An 18,673-nucleotide genomic window follows, 5' to 3' on the forward strand; every position below is an offset into this window, starting at 1 on the left:
GAGTGTAGGCAGTTGAGATAGAACGAGATAGCCATGGGAGTGCAGTCTGGGATCAAGCAGGGTACTGCTGATGCAAACAGTGGGCAGGGTGAGGGATGAAAGCCGTGACACGGATACGGAGATCGTGACTGGGAATGGAAGATAACGACCTTGTTCTTTGCACTGTTTAACTTGAGGAAATTGTGCCTCAGCCAAGACTGGAGGCAGTGGAGAGGTTAAGAAAGGTAGCGGAGATATATGTGAGTGAAGCTGACTCTGTGTTTGCAGACATTGCTGTCAAAAGGCAGCATGCAGAAGAGGAAAAGGCATGGGCCAAACAAGGATAGATCAAATTAAGGGCACTAAATTAAAAAACACACACACATTGGAAAATATGCAAACTTATCTATTTATGGAAGAGATAGGAAGACATACATCCAGAAATACAAACACTTACATATATTCAAACTCAGACATATTCATAGATCATATTTTGCAAATTGAATTCTATAGCATTGCATATTATTTACAAGAAATCTCTTTTCTGACTCTTGCATTACAACATCTATGCACATGTACTAATATGACAGAAGCATCTTCAGTGTTTAAGGGAATTTCCACAACCAGCTTAACACGTTAGAGAAAATCTTTATTTGAGGAAGAGAGGGAAGCCGATGTCTGTGGATTGCAATTTGAAGGTGTAATTCCAACACAACAGCCAAAAGGAAAGACAAATCAGACTTTTGAGCTCAGAAAGCACTTTGTAACTCTCAAAAATATCACTAGATTATCTGTTGTGTGGCACTTGTAGAAAGGAATGCAAGGCACTTTGAGTTAGATTCTCCTCTTCACGGTGGGGCAGGACATCTGCCTGACCTCACAGTCAGCCTGACTATTTTCCTGCAGGATCTCCACCAGCTAAAAGGCACCTACCACTGCAGAAGAGAACAACCCAGGTCATAAAGCTTGTTGGACATCTGATGCCACACCAGAAGAGATAGCCAGCCAATCAAAGGGAGAAGATTGTATTTTGAACCTCGGATAAGACCGAGGCCTGAAAAGGTTCGTGTTGAGGCTGCTATTAAGGTCACTTCAGAGCCCTCTCCCTCCATTGAAGGACTTTATGGACTTACTGCTGTTGCTCCAACACCTACCGGCAGTCTTGTCCTGGTGGTCTCTGGACATATTGGAGAGTGGGCGTAAGGAGGCAATTGGACTGTTGCAGCATTTATATGTGGTCGGCAGGGAAGGGGCAGCTGGCAAAGGGGAAGGGGGAGGCAAACTGAGCTTGGGGCACAAACTTGGCAATAGGCCTGAATGCCCAAACATGCTTCCTTTGCCTCCGCTGTCCTGCCCGATTACAGGCAATACAGTAGAGGAAAATCCAGTTCTTCTTGTTCTGATTGTTGCTAATTAAAGAAACATTCTGGAACTATAAAACATTTACTAATTTATTAATTCATAAAATTCTTAGAATAAAATAAAGTGTGGGTGAGGAGGGGTTGGATGATTACAGAAAGTGAAATTGAGAATAGGTGAGATGCAGTGAGTTACCACTGGGTTTAAATCAAGCTCAAACTGAAAGGGTTAATGTTTTCTCTTTCTCACCTGTGAGAGTCATAAATGCTGTTAAACTATAGGCCCACTGGTTGTTGAATGTGGAAAAGTATACGAGCAGGTCGGAGGAAGAATCTTTCCATGGAAATGTCAAGTATGACAGATTCGCTCTGGGAGTTCCACATGGTTGGACAATCCAGCCACCTTGACTGAGAAGGATAATATGAATGTAAATTGGTTTAGAGGGAAACTGCCAAACACCGAAAGGAGTTGACAAACCCAACAGGCTGGTCTCTGGGAAAAAAAGCATTTAATCAGAATCACTAGTTGGATGACTATGCTTTTCTCACCTGTTGCCTAAATTAAGGGCAAAAGGTGAAAAGAGCTCCACTTAAAAGGTAAATCAGTGACAGCTCGGGGAAAGCAATGAACCCTCCATCGTGTATACACACATGAATAGTTGGTATATCTTTGCCATTCCTTTAAAAATTGTCTTCTCTCACAGAAAGATGTTCCTATATTTGGGCTCAATCACTTCATAGGATCCTTGAATTTGTTTTCGAAGATTGTGTTGCCATTTCAAGTAGTATCATTTAATCAGCAGTTCTGTGCTTGTGCTCATAATCTTGAGTAACACTGTAAATAATCATAATCCCTGAAAGATAGTGTCATTCTCATAAAAATTACAATGTCATCAGACAATATTAAAAAAAACAATTTTTTTTGCTCATTTGCTGGAAGAAAAAGTACATAAAAAACAATTGCAATGCAACAGTGAGTAACCAGATCGATTTAGCTAAGAGGGTTCAAACCACATCAGAAAGAGGGAGACGTTTGGCCATTTAAAATTGGACTCAGCTAACTTAAGAGATGAGAGCTATTAAAGCTCCTTTTCATTTGTCTTATTTTTAAAAATGTACTTGAATACAGTTTCTTTTGTTTAGATGTTTGCTGTCCCTTTTTTAAAAAATGCATGCGGGTGTATGATTGCAGAGGTATTAATTGCTGTTTGGCACCTCTATGTCCAATCTTGATCTGTGAACCCAGGCAGTGAGTCACGGCAGACTATTTGACCATGGGCGCCTCGCAGTCGAGTCTGAACCTGTTGTTGAAAACATTTTGCACACTGGGTAGTAATCAGCAGCAGGATCCATGGACGATTTCTCCCTCCTCCCTAGCCCAGGAAGGCCAAATGCACTTGGCACAGCCAATCTGAGATTAGCTAGGTCAGAACAGAACAGGGGGTTGAAGTCTGGATTTTCCTTGGTTGCATGGCTCAGTGGGAAATCACCCAAAGCATTTCCCTTTCTAATTTATAGAGGAATGTGTTGGGATTTTGGTTTAATTGATGACAATTGATGTGCACACTACTGGACCTTGATGCATGATGACATTCATGAAAAGGTATCAATGACTCTGAATCAGTACATTATAAGAATCCCTATCTATTATTTCACACTAACTTTATTAATCCAGGGACTATCAGATGTCATTTAACCCTTTAAATCCTGATACTGCATTGCAGACATCCAAAGTGATACAGTTAACAGTTTAAAGGCTGAAGCAGATCTTTCTCCCACATCGAAGTCTCATCATGACTTATTTAAAATAAAAATGATTTATTCAAAGCAAGCCATGAACTTTAGAACCATGCTACAGGTCTGTATGCGTGGCTGATTGTTTATTCTCATTATTCAGCATCACCGTATCTGCATAAAAGTACATTTTCCACAAATGTTATGTATATAAATTCAGTTTGTGTGTTTTAGAAACTGTCGGGATAGTTGAGCTGAAAGGCTGCTTTATTTTTTTCTTATATATACAGAGTACAACAATTAACGAATGATCAATCCATGCTAATATACTCCAGCTTTTAACCTTAGCAAAATCCGATAAAGACAAGGCACTTCAGGGGTGTCTGTTGTAAATGTTCAAAAGTCTATCAACCTCTGACGACTCGTTGCAAAGAAAATAATTTGATTATTTTTGCCACATCATCTCACTGGGCAGTTTTAAACCAGTTTATCTGTTTGCTTAAATCGCTCAATATATGAATGATTGTAACCAGTTTATTTTTCTGTTACAAGGTACAGATTGTTTAGTTAGGAAAAGCACGAGCGAGGGAGAATGCACCCACCGGTCATGGGATTAAGTGCTTGCTGTTTATTTTTTGCGAGTGGCAAAGTCAAGTGCAGTAGCGGAGATCCCAGAAGACTATTAACAGCTATAAATGATCACACTGGTTGGGCGGTTATAACCAGTAATTAATGATTGCTGATTTTTACGCAGGTTTTCTTCAGGGGTGGGAAGAGGATTGCGTTTTTTCCCTTTGTCATTTGCAGTTGTCCGTGACTGACCCAACTTCCCACAGTCGCTCTGAAGTGTCGCATTTCTTGGTCACAGACCAGTCTGTACATTTACTCTCAGCTTTAATTGGTCCACATTTAATTGTCTGTAGGGACCCATGCAATCAAATAATTAGTAGTTAAAAGTCAAAAGGGCACCTCGGTTAAAGACCCATTGATAGAAACAAATAGTTGATCTAAACTCAAATTTTGTTTCCTTTTCCTTTACTATGATGAAAGCCTGCAACTTTCTCAGCAATAAAGCACAGACACTGACTTCACTGGAAACGCTCACCCGATGCAGGCTGTGTGTTTGCCATGTTCTACAGTCGGAGGATGTGGTGCCAGACTTCTCCAGTCGATCTGCCACAATACAGTGGCACAGCCGTTACTTCATCTCATCAAAGCTGGGCCATTATCCCTCAAAACACCATTAAAATGAGATTGCCAAAATGCTGATGAGCAAATATCTTGACTGTCAGAAATAAAAGGAAAAATGGCTTTGCCACATTTGCCAGCTCTAATATGGTTGATGATATGACAGCAGCAGCTGGGTTCAGATCAAAACTTCAGTGAAGTACAGCGTTGTCAGGAGTGATACAGGTTGCAAAAGCTGCATAAAGAGCCTTGTTTAGAGGATCATATGCCTGATTTGTAAGTACTTTAGCTGTCACATAACAGAATGCAGCACATTGTGTAAATATTATCAATGTCACATTACAATTGCAATAGACTTGAATGTTCCACATAGCTACAAATAACAGCAAAAAAAGCATCTCTTACCTTTTACCCTGCTCGGTACATGTAAATTGGATGTGATATACAGAATAAGTAACTTTGCTATCCCATCGTATACATTAATCCACCAAAAGCTTGGCCAATTCTAACGAGGTCCTCTCATTGTGGCGCCTCCAGTCTTCTTTCAGTTATTCCCTGTATTAGCACTCTCTACTACAGACTGCTCTTGGCTTCAAACCTCTGCTTAACTGACTTGTACTGGAATGCCTTCAGGCACTTGTGAGTTACTGCCGCCCATGTGCGGGCTGATTTGTTGCTGTGCTTGTGATGTCATGGTTGGCACACCTACTTGATCTATATGCACACTGAGTTGAAGGATAGCTGAAGAATGTTGATGTACCAAGCAGCAAGCTGTACTGTTCTGCTAAGGTCACAGATTTGCTCACCTCTCGTGGACAAGGCTAGAAAGATCATTTTCAGCTCCATTCTGCTTTTAAAATACATTGAGGTAGCAGATAATATAAACATTTGCAAATGATTCTGCTTGTCAAATACTGCCTGCTTTTCATATTCATGCACAATTTGAAAATGATAACTATGATACTATTTGCCAGCATAGCTGGTGTTATATGAGTTAAATCATTTATCCATTAAATATTAAGTCATTCAGTGTAAATCTGTATTCCATAAGAGGTAAGCATTACCTAGATATGAGAAAGTAAAGGTTTATCATCTTGCTACAACTCGAATTTAACATAGAAACCCTCTGCATCATTCCTGCTTAGTATTGCCAAAATTTACTCTACGTGGCGCAGGTCTGGCCCATACCCCACTCCTGCGCCGTGGCAGTCACCCGAGCCATTTTCCGCTTCGTCTGGGGATGTAAAATGGACCGGGTCCGGAGGGACACGATGTTCAAACCTCTGGACAAGGGCGGGAAAAATGTACCCAACGTGGCCCTCATCCTGATGACCACCTTCGTGTGCGGCTGCATCAAGCTGTGTGTAGATCCCCAGTACGCAAACTCCAAGTGTCACTACGTGCTGAGGTTCTATCTGTCCCCGGTGTTGCGAAGGATGGGCCTGGTCACATTGCCGCGGAACGCTCCATGCAGTTGGGCCGTGCCGTACCACCTATCCTTCGTGGAGCAGTTTCTGCGGGAAAATACCTTTGACCACTGGTCCATCAGGCAGTGGTCTGCACGGAATGTCCTCAAGGCCCTACGGGAAAAGGAAACGGTGGATCATGTCGGATGGTTCCCCGAGCAGACCGTCAAAGTCATTTGGCGGAATGCCTCATCACCAGAACTTTCAAACAAGCACCAAGACGTAGCTTGGCTGGTGGTGAGAAGGGCCCTCCCCGTCAGATCCTTCATGCACACCCGAAGTCTCGCCCCCTCCGCACAGTGCCCCCGCGTTGGCTGTGGTAGGGAAGAGACGGTTGCCCACCTCCTCCTGGAATGTGCCTTTGCAAAGCAGGTGTGGAAAGAGATGCAGTGGTTTTTGTCAAGGTTCATCCCAAGCAGCTCTGTAACACAGGAGTCTGTGCTCTACGGGCTGTTCCCAGGGACGCACACCGAGACAAACATCAACTGCTGCTGGAGGACTATCAATTCGGTGAAAGACGCCCTTTGGTCTGCCCGAAACTTGCTGGTCTTCCAGCGCAAAGAGTTGTCCACCATCGAATGTTGCAGACTGGCACATTCCAAGGTCCAGGACTACGTTTTGAGGGACGCACTAAAGCTTGGGGCAGCCGCAGCAAAGGCTCAATGGGGAAAGACCACAGTGTAAGGTTCCCCCACCAAGCTGGACTGAGGGGCTGGATCCATGGGAAACCCCTCGAACTGTATCGTTAATATTCTCAATTGCTGTAAATGTAAAACTATAATTGACATGACAATTGTGAAACGGAAGGGTTGGGAAGAAACTCATGACAGTATTGAAGGAAACTGATGTCCCTTGCAATGTTTGTATTTTTTGGGTGCTGTTTGGAAACTGTTTGGCAATGTAATTTTTACAGATTTTTATGAATAAAGTATATTTTGGAATTTAAAAAAAAAAATTTACTTTCCAATTGTCTTCGCAAAGCAGGTGTGGAAAGAGATGCAGTGGTTTTTGTCGAGGTTCATCCCAAGCAGCTCTGTAACACAGGAGTCTGTGCTCTACGGGCTGTTGCCAGGGACGCACACCGAGACAAACATCAACTACTGCTGGAGGACTATCAATTCGGTGAAAGACGCCCTTTGGTCTGCCCGAAACTTGCTGGTCTTCCAGCACAAAGAGTTGTCCACCACCGAATGTTGCAGACTGGCACATTCCAAGGTCCAGGACTACGTGCTGAGGGACGCACTAAAGCTTGGGGCAGCCGCAGCAAAGGCTCAATGGGGAAAGACCACAGTGTAAGGTCCCCCCACCAAGCTGAACTGAGGGGCTGGATCCATGGGAAACCCCTCGGACTGTATGGGAGAAATTGTGTGTGCTGTAAATGTAAAAATGTATATGGCATGACAATGAAATGAAAGGGTTGTGAGGCAACTCATGATTGTATAGAAGGTAACTGATCACCTTTGCACTGTCTGTATTCTTTGACTTGATGCTGTTTTAAACTGGGAATGTAATTTTTACAGATTTTTATGAATAAAGTATATTTTGGAAAAAAAAATTACTTTCCAATTATATAAATGTTCCAGCAGCACTTCTATATATTTAAGCAATAATTGATGAGGAAGTGAGTGTAATCATTCTTTTTTTTAAGCAGTGTGGATAAACCTATCATCGGCACAGTTTAAAAAGTGCCCAATGCTACCATGTCTTTGAGCTCATCATTCAAATTAGCTCTTGTATTCCATTCACTAATTTGTGAGAATGCGGGGAACAATTGCCATTTTAAAATTAAACCTCTTCCAAATCTCTTGATGGTATTCCAACTTCTAAACGCAGCCATTCGTGTGAACAGAATCTTAATGCAGAGATATAAGGTCACATTAAAATTCCAAAAACAACCTTCCAAGTATGTATGTCTTCATGGTTAGCCATAATGGCCAATCACAGCATTAATAGCGATTCCTCAGTAATCTCACTTGTAAGTCATTCGGCAGAGTACTTATTAACCCTTGGAGATAGTTTGTATTTTTTCAATTTTAAAAGTGACGAAGATCTGCGGGCTGCAATTCCGTTAATGCATACTGCAGAAAGCACAACCCACAGTAGAGAAGCTGGAGCAGGTTCTAAATGTCAACAGTACTCCAGGGCTGAATTACAGTTTGAAATTAATCGATGGCTAATTGTGATCACTTACAGCATATCCAGAATAGTACTTCATTTCCCTCATTCATCCTTCCTCTCGAGGAAGCGCTGGTGAGACAGCACCCCTTGTGGAAATGGTCATTTTCAAGTCAGAGCCCAGGCAGTGAACGCCTGCAGGGCATTTGCTCACAGATGCACCGCAACCAAATCTGATCATGTCCTCATCTAACAGAGAGCGTACAATAGTAATCGGCACTGGTAAATCGGACTATTTACTTCCTTCCCCACCCTAAAGTCACAAGAGAGCCTGTATCGTCCTGCTCAGATTGAGAGCAGTCTAAATTCAGCACAGAGCAGGAAATCAATTGAGGGGTTCTTGGTCCTTGGAGATCATTAGCACACATTTAAAAGCCGGAACCATCAAGGGCAAGCAACGTATTTTCTCTTTTTAAATCTTCCTGTAATTACATCTACTTTTCTTGTTAGTGAAATACAAAAGGAAAAAATAACTGCCTGTTAGACTGTTTGCATAGCCAATGCAGACAGGTTCCTCTTTAATTAGACACTTCAGAGCAGCTTTGTAATGAAAGCAGGTTTAACTTGAAACTTAATTGTGCAGTAAAGATTCTAATCAAGTCTTCTTGAGTTGTGCCATGCTTTCCTCCCTTTTCTACTGTACTTGACATTAGGCAGTACAGTGGTGGTATGCAAAGGTACATTTTCAATGAAAGAACTCTTGATTTTTTTTTACTTCTCTCTTTCAGGCACGGGTTGCGAGGACGCAGAGAGATGTGTATTGTTGACTAAAGTGTTGTATTTGACAGACAAGAGGGGAAAAAATGAAATGTGGGCACAAAAAGATGCAGAAAGATGTTCTTGTTTTTGTTGTTAATTACATTGCATCCCAGTGGCACAGTGCGGCTTTCGAGCAGAGAGATCCACCATTGACATGCTGTTCTCCTTCGCCAGCTACAGGAGAAATGCTGTGAACGGATGCCCCTCTACGTTGCTTTCATAGATCTCACCAAAGCCTTTGACCTCGTCAGCAGACGTGGTCTCTTCAGACTACCAGCAAAGATCGGATGTCCACCAAAGCTACTAAGTATCATCACCTCATTCCAAGACAAAATGAAAGGTACAATTCAGCATAGTGGTGCCACATCAGACCCCTTTCCTATCCTGCGTGCCGTGAAACAGGGCTGTGTTCTCACACGTACACTGCTTGGGATCTTCTTCTCACTGCTGCTCTCACATGCGTTCAAGTCTTCAGTAGAATTTTCCTCCACACAAGATCAGATGGCAGGTTGTTCATCCTTGCCCGTCTAAGAGCGAAGACCAAAGTACAGAAAATCCTCATCAGGGAACTCCTCTTTGTTGATGATGCTGCATTAACATCCCACACAGAAGAGTGTCTGCAGAGACTCATCAACAGGATTGCAGCTGCCTGCAATGAATTTGGCCTAACCATCAGCCTCAAGAAACTGAACATCATGGGACAGGACGTCAAAAATGCTCCATCCATCAATATCAGCAACCACGCTCTGGAAGTGGTTGAAGAGTTCACCTACCTAGGCTCAACTATCACCAGTAACCTGTCTCTCGATGCAGAAATCAACAAGCACATGGGAAAGGCGTCCGCTGCTATGTCCGGACTGGCCAAGAGGGTGATGGAAAATGGCACACTGACACGGAACACAAAAGTCCGAGTGTTTCAAGCCTGTGTCCTCAGTAGCTCTACGGCAGCGAGGCCTGGACAACGTATGTCAGCCAAGAGCGACGTCTCAACTCATTTCATCTTCACTGCCTGTGGAGAATCCTTGGCATCAGGTGGCAGGACCGTATCTCCAACACAGAAGTCCTCGAGGCGGCCAACATCCCCAGCATATACACCCTACTGAGCCAGCGGCGCTTGAAATGGCTTGGCCATGTGAGCCGCATGGAAGATGGTAAGATTCCCAAAGACGCGAGCTCATCACTGGTATCAGACCCACCGGCTGTCCATGGCTCCGCTTTAAAGACGTCTGCAAATGCGACATGAAGTCCTGTGACATTGACCACAAGTCATGGGAGTCAGTTGACAGTGATCGCCAGAGCTGGTGGACAGTCATAAAGGCGGGGATAAAGAGTGGCGAGTCGAAGAGACTTAGCAGTTGGCAGGAAAAAAGTCAGAAGTGCAAGGAGAAAGCCAACTGTGTAACAGCCCCGACAATCAATTTTATCTGCAGTGCCTGTGGAAGAGCCTGTCACTCTAGAATTGGCCTTTATAACCATTTCATACGCTGCTCCACAAACCACTGACCACCTCTCGGCGCTTACCCATTGTCTCTCGAGACAAGGAGGCCAAAGAAAGAAGAAAGAAAGAAAGAAGAAAGGAAATACCTTGCATCCCAGTAGCAGGGCTGGTGGGGAAGGGACAATCTGAGAAGGAGAGAGAGCCTCACAACATTAAAGACAATTAGAGACCACAGGGATAAGGAAGGACAGGACTGAATAGATAGGATGGGTGGGATTAAAGAATAACAGATAGACAAGAGAGGAGAAGGAAAGGAAACAATTAACATAAAACAACCAGACGCCCAGAGAGTGAAAACAATTACAGAAGCAGGAGAGGGAGGCACACAGACAATCAAACAGGGAAGCAGGCACAGCTACAGAAAGAAGAAAAATTTACATTGCCAGCAGAGAAAGTCTAAACATACCAGGAAGATAAATATTACAGAAATTGTAGAAACAGAAAAACAGGAATGAAGAGAAATAAAGAAATACTATCTGGAATATGGAAATCAGAGAACATACTGTAAAAATGAGAGAAATAATACATTAATCAGAAATAGTTATGCATTTATGTTACATGTTGCATTTTGATTCATGAATTAATGGTTTTTTGCCACATTTTGGGCTTGTCTTTAATGACTATTTGACGACAATGCTGAAAATCTAGGAACACTAATTTGAGCAGCACTGTAGCTCAGTGAATGGTGAGAACAGACAGACATAAAGGCATTGTCGGGAAGGTGTAGAAAAAGGGAAAAATAATTTCTTGAGGATCAGGTTGAGGTGGCAGAGAACAAGTGAAAGATAAAATGTGGGAAGGAGGAGGAAAGAAAGAGAGAAGAAGAGATACAACACAAGAGGGAGAGGGTTCTGCACAGCCAAGAGATAGCTTGTTGTATGTCAGTTAGGGAAGGATTAGAGAGAACAAGTTGTAGGGAAAAGGGAGAGAGATGCAACCTGATGATAAATACCAACGAAAGAATTTGGGGAGGGGGAATAATGAGTAATTTTGTGATTTGTAGTGGAATGTCGAAGGGCATAACCAATGCCAAAAACATCTTGGGGGACATTATTTCCCCCTCCTTTCAGTGGTTGTACCTATGCTGGTTGAACCTAGGGAATGTTGTGAGAAGACAGAGCCAGACAAAATCCCATTGATGGCAGGCAGGGAGGATATTGTCTTACTCTCATGGTGCTGGGAGTGGGAGGGATATTTGTTCTTGTTTACACAATAAAATAGTGTCAACTGAGCATATCCATCAGAGAAAAACACCCCAGCTAATGCAGATGTCACCTTTAGCTGCAAGGTGATCCATTCTCTCTACCTCGCCACTACCCACTCCATCCCTGGGGAGTGCAAACCTCCGCAGTTTAAACAGGAATGAAACATTTGTGGAAGATATGCCAGTTGGAATCGATAAAATAGATTCCACCTGGGCTCCGGAAGTACCAGGCATTTGGAGCTTTTTTTTCTGGATACTTGTGATACTTAGACATTGCAACTCAAGTCCAAAATACATTATAAATAAAAACAAGAAATGCTGGAAATACTCAGCAGGTCTGGCAGCATCTGTGGAGAGAGAAGCAGAGTTGATGTTTCAGGTCTGTGACCTTGCTTTAGAACTTGAGTTCTGAAGAAGGGTCACTGACCTGATACATTAACTCTGCTTCTCTCTCCACAGATGCTGCCAGACCTGCTGAGTATTTCCAGCATTTTTGTTTTTATTTCAGATTTCCAGCAGCTGCAATATTTTGCTTTTTATCCCAGAATACATTAAATGGAATGCCGTTACATGTTTTCATGGATTCTCTTCCAATTAACTGGACCATGAAAGCTCCACATAAAGTAACAAAGCTTTGTGAGACCCTTGTGTATGCTGGACTCTGAACATCATCCCGACTTAGTTGAGAAATGCCACTAACTCTACAAAGCCTGTGATTCCCATTTGACTTAACCTTATGATTGGGATCAACAAGAAAAGAATGAGCTCTGCAGTGCAGGATATAAGGGACATCTAAAATATGTGTCATTGTATTCCCCGGAAGGTTCTAAGCAACAAAACTGGATTGAGACGTCGCAAAACATACATAAGTATTGTTTGATTAAAGAAAGCATATTACCCACACTCAACATAAGCAACAACATGAGGCATATATTAGTTATTATATATTTATGTTTACGTAATGAATTCTGGAAAGAAGGAAATGTTTTCATACTGTAAACATCCCTGTTCTGTGATAGAAAATGCCTATTTGATAAACTAAGAAATTTCAGTGCTGGGCAGAATTAACATATTGCCATGAACCCCTGCTAACTTGTCAGCATTATGCTATTCCTCTGGTGAGCTATTTTCTTTACCGAAAGCAATGATAAAGCCACTGTCTTCATATCTTCGCAGAAGGTGAATTAATGTAAATTGGGGTCAGTTCCTGTAGCCCAGAGTATTTGAAATATGCTTGTTTTCAGACTGATGCTGCAGCTATAATGATCTCTACAGTGCAGAATATTAATAACATAAGGAACATTTTAAATACCTACAATTCTAAAATTGCCCCCATGGCTTCAGTCATTATTTCCCGTAGGCACCAGAACTAGATTGAAAATCTACTTTAGTCATTGGCCTTCCATTTAAGACGACACTTCTGCAGTCATCAATTTGTTGAACCATTCCTTCAGCCTTCGATCCCTTACCCCCAGAAAAAACTTTTCCCACTCCCATCTGGGTAATTACCTCTGCTAAACTCCTCTTTTTTGCTCACTCAAGTCCAAGGATGCAAACTTGAACATATATTTGGTTTTGCCATTCATCACCAGATATGGCTGGACCATATTAAGTGCTTTTGGGCCTTACTCTCTTCTGCAAAATCCACAATGGATGAATATCCAGGAGAGGAAAGATAATTCCCAGCTTCTTTACCCTACTACCAACTGTCTTCTTAAACTCCTCTCCACTGCCCTCTCCACCCTCACCTCCAACAGTAAGTCTAATAATAACTAATAGTAAGTTGCCACTAAGAATGAGACTATCCCTTTAGAATATAATTAAAGGATTTTATAGGGTAAATAGAGAGAAACTATTTCCTCCAATGAGGAATCCACAACAAGGGAGTATAACCTTAAAATTAAAGCTAGGTCATTCAGGGCTAATATTGGAAACCACTTCTTCACACAAAGGGTAGTGAAAATCGAGACCTCTCTCCCCCAAAAGGCTGTTGAGGCAAGGTCAACTGAAAACTTCAAAAGTGAAATTGATAGATTGGTTAGGCAAGGGTATTAAGGGTTATGCAACTGAGGTGAGTAAGTAGAGTTGAGGTACAGATTAGCCATGAATGGTGGAACAACTCGAAGGGCTGAATGGTCTACTTCTGTTCCTAAGTTCCATTCAAGGGCTTCCCCCCTTCCCCTTGTCCATTAAGCCAAACCTTCCCCAGAATTCCCCTACCCTGGCCTTGAATCCATTTCTCTCTAATTTCTCTCCCATCTCTACCTCATGCTTGTTCCTGATGTATCTTGTCAATGAGATATAACTCCTGTTCTCTTGACCCCATTTCCAATAAACTGGTGATCATTCAACGACTCTTCTGAGCCCCCATGCTACTTGACATTGTAAATCTCTCCTCAGGCACTGTCTCTTTCCATCTCAAATCTTCCATCATCACTCTCCTCCTCAAAAAACCCACCCTTGACCCATCTGTCCTGAAAAACTACTGCTCCATCTCCAACTTCTCTATACTCTGAAATGTCCTTAGAAATGTTGTTCCCTCTCAAATCTGTGCCTACCTTTCCCACAATTCGCTGTTTAAATCTCTCTTTAAGTTTTGCCTCTCTCACAGCACTGAACCATGGTCAAAAATGACATCCTCTGTCACTGTGACCATGTTGCAGGGTCCCTCCTCATCCTCCCTGACCTCTTCAGCCTTTGATGTGGTTGACGACACCATCCTTCCCTATCGCTTCTCCTCTATAGTTTTAGCTTGGTTCCATTCTAACTAATCCAACTGTAACCTGTTATCTCCAGCAAAGGCTTCCCTCCACCGCCTCTATGTTGTCAGACTGTTACCCGACCTCTACTCTATCATGATGAGCTGCCATTTCCTCCAATTAAACATTGGGAAGACACAACACATTGTCTTTAGCACCATTCCTCTCCCTTGCCTCTGGCTCTGCTCAAATTGCATTGTTTGCAACCTCAGTATCCTATTTGACCACAAACCAAGCAACTAACCTCATATCCGCTTCATCACAAAGACCATCTATTTCCACCTCTCCAACACCACACACTTCCTCTGCACATCAGTTGCTGAAACCCTCAACCATGCCTTTGTCACTTCTATATTAGGCTATTTCAATGCTCCCCAACTCCATAATCTTCATTGCATCCAAGACTCTGCTGTTTGCATGTCACAAGGTGTCATTGTGGAACCTGACCCCCTGTTTGTGGACGAAGTTGCATTGGGTCTGCAAGTAGATGATGAAGAGGAGGTGGCCAAGGATAGTTCCTTGGGAGGCTTCATGGATAACAGCACCGGCGCTGGAAGCCACTGCTGGAGATGCTCTTGTTAAGATTGGATAGGAAGAGTGGAATTAAGCGGGCCTAATTAAGCTGGATAACAGAGGAGCAGCGATTATCATAGTGTAGACGGCTGCGTCAAAGTCTGGAGAGAGAGCGAGGAAGATGAGTAAGGAAGCTGTATCATAGTCACAGTGACAGAGGATGTCAGTTGTGAGCTTGGCCAAAATCATTTCAGTGTAGTGATAGGAACAGACATTTGTATCAGGGAACAAATACGTAACACTTATTTGATGTTCCTCTGTTCACTACTTTGACAGAGGTACCAAAAATAATAAAATAAATGGGTTAAAATACCATGTAAAATAGTGGGCAGAGGGATGTCATAAAAACACATCATCAGCTAACATTGCCATGTACAACTTGTAGGCTTTGGTTCCTTACATGTGACTTCACGTCGTAATTTGCTCCTTTTCAGTTGAACAGAATTTAGCAAAAGTAGAAGACTATTCGTGAGGATCTGATCTTTATCAAACACAAGGATCTATCATCACACCTGCTAACTGACCAGTCTACCTACTTATAAATCTGGTTTATTTTCTCTCCTCTCCTGAAGGTACTGACTCCATACTAGTGTATGGTTCCCTGAGCATCAACAGCCTTCCAGTACTTCACCCATGTGGCCATGCCTCATGTAGCAGCCTAGCTAGAAACTGTTAGCAGACTATACAGTAGGGGCATCAGTGCCAAGCTCGATCCTGTTCTCCCCATATCCACCCGCATACAATTCCAGCAGAGTTGCTAGATCATTATCCGGATTGGGAAGCCTGGAAGATTTTTCCCTTTCCTAGTTCAGAGGCAATGAGATCAATTGCAGGCCTGTTTGAGAGCAGTTAACTCAGTACCGATTAGAGATAGGGCCCAATTTTAACACTGTGTATGTTGGTGGGTTTAGAATGAGTTAAAATCTCACCCTAAATCTGCTATTATCGCACAGTATTGCACTACTTGGCACATTTCTCCACTATCTAATCCAAAAGCTTTTTGTTTTACTACTAATGAATGGTAAAGGTGAGGATAGGCCCGAATGCAGTGCTGTTTGTGGTGACAGCATCAAGTCACAGAAGGCAAACCAATTGTGCATGATTTATGGTAATGTTTTGCTTTAGCAACTGTTGTCTTGCAGTTCTCTCAGGGAACACCTTTACTGTAATACGCTAATTGTGAACTTTGCAGAATATACAAAATCAGTGATGACATGATCAAAAGACAGAAATAATACATAAAGAATAAAATAATACAATACAATGAACACATAACATTTACAGTGGATATTAGCTCAATGTAAGCCAATTCTACATTTTGAAGATAATTGACTGGTTTAGGCCCCGGTGAATGGTGTGTTCACTGGTGACGATAGGTTGTCAAGGGAACGTTTCTCCTGCAGCAGGAGTTCGCTGTATAAACAGCTGTTTTCTATTAAATTCCTTATCTTCAACAATTTCAATGATGAATGAAATTAAAAAACTGTGCCTCACGGGTTGAACAGAGCAGGTTCAGGAGCTTTTATTGTTTCCAATCATGGCACAGCACTCTTCTAAGCTCTGGTAGATATTCAACAGTTTCTCTGAGATGCCACTGTACAACATGTAGGAATTTCAAGCCGCTACATTAGAGGGAGCACAATACTGTTTTTGAATAAGCTACACTGAATTAATGCCCCATTGGTATGGGGTGTATTAATCCCCTGGTTTGAATTTGGCTCTCTCTTCTCACCAACCCTTTCCCATCCCAAGAAACATAAATGCCGGGAATTTCCTGGGGGGTTCTCACGATCGGCTGTCAATGGAAAATCAGCCGAGACTCCGTTTGTGTGCCTATCTGGGATTTCTACCAATCCTCTGTTGGAGCTATCATGGTCAGTTGGGAACCCTCCCTCCACACCCTGAGGAAATCCCTGATGAAACAGTTTCAGAAGCGTGCTTAAGACTTGTACATGGGTTCAAGAGGCTGAACCCGACCAGCAGTGATAGCCGAGCTATTAGCTAATGTATATATGTCCTTTCCCTCACATTTATCTTCAAATCAACTTCCAAAATAGCCAAAGGTTCCTGATAAGACAGCTCCTATATTCTACAAATGTGTACTACTGATGTAGCATACAGAAAGAAAGAGTTTGCATTTATATAGCGCCTTTCACAACCTCAGGACTTCCCAAAATGCTTTGGAGCCAATGAAGTACTTTTGAAGTGTTTTCACTGTTGAAATGTAGAGAAATGTGGTATCCGCTTTGTGCACAGCTAGGTCCCACACATAACAATGTGATAATGGACAGATAATCTGTTTCAGTCATGTTGGTTGAGTGATAAATATTAGTTAGGACACTGAGGCGAACTTCTCTGCTCGTCTTCAAAACAGCACCATGGGATCTTAGAGATACTGCTTTTCTGATGAGACAATAAACTAAGCCAGTCTGCCCTTTCCGGTGGGTGTAAAAGATCCCACCGGAAAGGGCAGACTGGCTTAGTCTATTGTCTCATCAGAAAAGCAGTATCTCTGAGTGCAGCACCTTCTTAGTACTGTACTGAAATGTACTGTGGATCAAAGAATAGAATCCTACTACACACAAGGAAGCCATTCAGCCCATCATGCCTGTGCCGGCTCTTTGAATGAGCTATCCAAATTAATTTCACTCCCTACTCTCTCCCCATTGCCCTGAAAATTTTTCCTTTTCAAGTATATTTCCAATTCCCTTGCACCACCCTTTCAGGACATGTGTACCAGATCATAAGAACTTGCTGCATAAAAAATTCTCATCACTCCTCTTTTGCATTTGCCGATTTTCTTAAATCTGTGTCCTGGGGCAGAAGTGCTCCAATGATCAGCCTATAAATTCTGTTTTTGACCTTTGACAGGGCCAAGGCCTAAAACCAGGCTAGTTTCTGAGGCCTGATGATGGAAGAGGTGCCCATTACAGGGCTGTTTCCTTCCTGTCCTGCCACACTACCCCATGGACTAGCATCACGCCTCTCCGAGAGATCTCTGGGGCCGGTGGTAATAGCGATGAAAGGCAGGAAAAACAATAACCTTGCCTGGCCCCATCACATCACCATCATTTATATGTTATGGGACAGTGGAGGCACAGCCAGAAATCTTCCCTATTGAGGTATGACAATGCTGTGCTAATCCTTCCCCTCACCACCAATCCTCTCCCACCCTCACCAATTTTCCTTCCATTTTCTGCTGTTACACCACCTGATTTAGAACATTAAAGTGGAGGAAAATCCAGGCCAATGTTTTGGTCCAAGCAGTGCTTAAGATGTTAGCCTAGATATATACTATATATATGTTGGATGTCCAAATTCTGAAAATCGATTAATCTTCAAATTGAAGGCGTTCCCTAGTATATTACATTCCTTCTGATCTTCACCAGGTTTTTCCAGGTTCCTCATATTATAGAATACTAAATCTTACCAGCTTCAATGTCCCAATGAACACCCTGAAAACCAAACAGCATTTTGTGTGCAGAACTGAGAAAACTGTCCGCAGACTCACAAACATGGATGAAGTTCTACTGAGCTCTGACAGAGTGGAAAATAAGCTTCGGTTATACAGGGCATCGGTGAGACATCTCGAGTACCGTGTGCGGTTTTGGTCTCCTTATTTAAGGAAGGATGTGAATGCGTTGGAGGCGATTCAGAGGAAGTTTACTAGATTGATATCTGGAATGAGCGGGTTGTCTTATGAGGAATGTTGGACAGACTGGGCTTATTTTCATTGGAGTTTAGAAGAGTGAGGAGAGACCTGATTGAAGTATATAACAGCCTGAACAGCCTTGACAAGGTGGATGTGGAAAGGATGTTTCCTCTTGTGGGTGAGTCCAGAACTAGGGGGCACTGTTTTAAAATTAGGGGGTCGCCCTTTTAGGACAGAGATGAGGAGAAATTTTTTCTCTCACAGGTTGTGCGACTTTGGAACTCTCTGCCACAGAAGGTGGTGGAGGAGGGGTCATTGAATATTTTTA

The 18,673-nt window shown here is 42.6% G+C and overlaps 1 protein-coding gene across 7 annotated transcripts in view; it reads right to left on the reverse strand.

The window, feature by feature from the left end:
* Positions 1 to 18,673, reverse strand: part of LOC137376537 (muscarinic acetylcholine receptor M3-like) — a 356,458-nt gene that overhangs the window by 248,794 nt on the left and 88,991 nt on the right. For 2 of the 7 annotated variants that reach the window (XM_068045278.1, XM_068045277.1), the window contains exons 1-2: positions 4,665 to 4,866; positions 1,588 to 2,172 (exon numbers count right to left, since the gene is read on the reverse strand). The gene's annotated coding sequence lies outside the window, so the exon portion shown is untranslated. Of the gene's footprint in view, positions 1 to 1,587; positions 2,192 to 4,664; positions 4,867 to 18,673 lie in introns of those variants that run through there. The other 5 variants (XM_068045283.1, XM_068045284.1, XM_068045282.1 and 2 more) reach the window with 4 other exon arrangements.

The sequence above is a fragment of the Heterodontus francisci genome, chromosome 13 (genome assembly GCF_036365525.1).
Source record: "Heterodontus francisci isolate sHetFra1 chromosome 13, sHetFra1.hap1, whole genome shotgun sequence".
Taxonomy (NCBI): Eukaryota; Metazoa; Chordata; class Chondrichthyes; order Heterodontiformes; family Heterodontidae; genus Heterodontus; species Heterodontus francisci.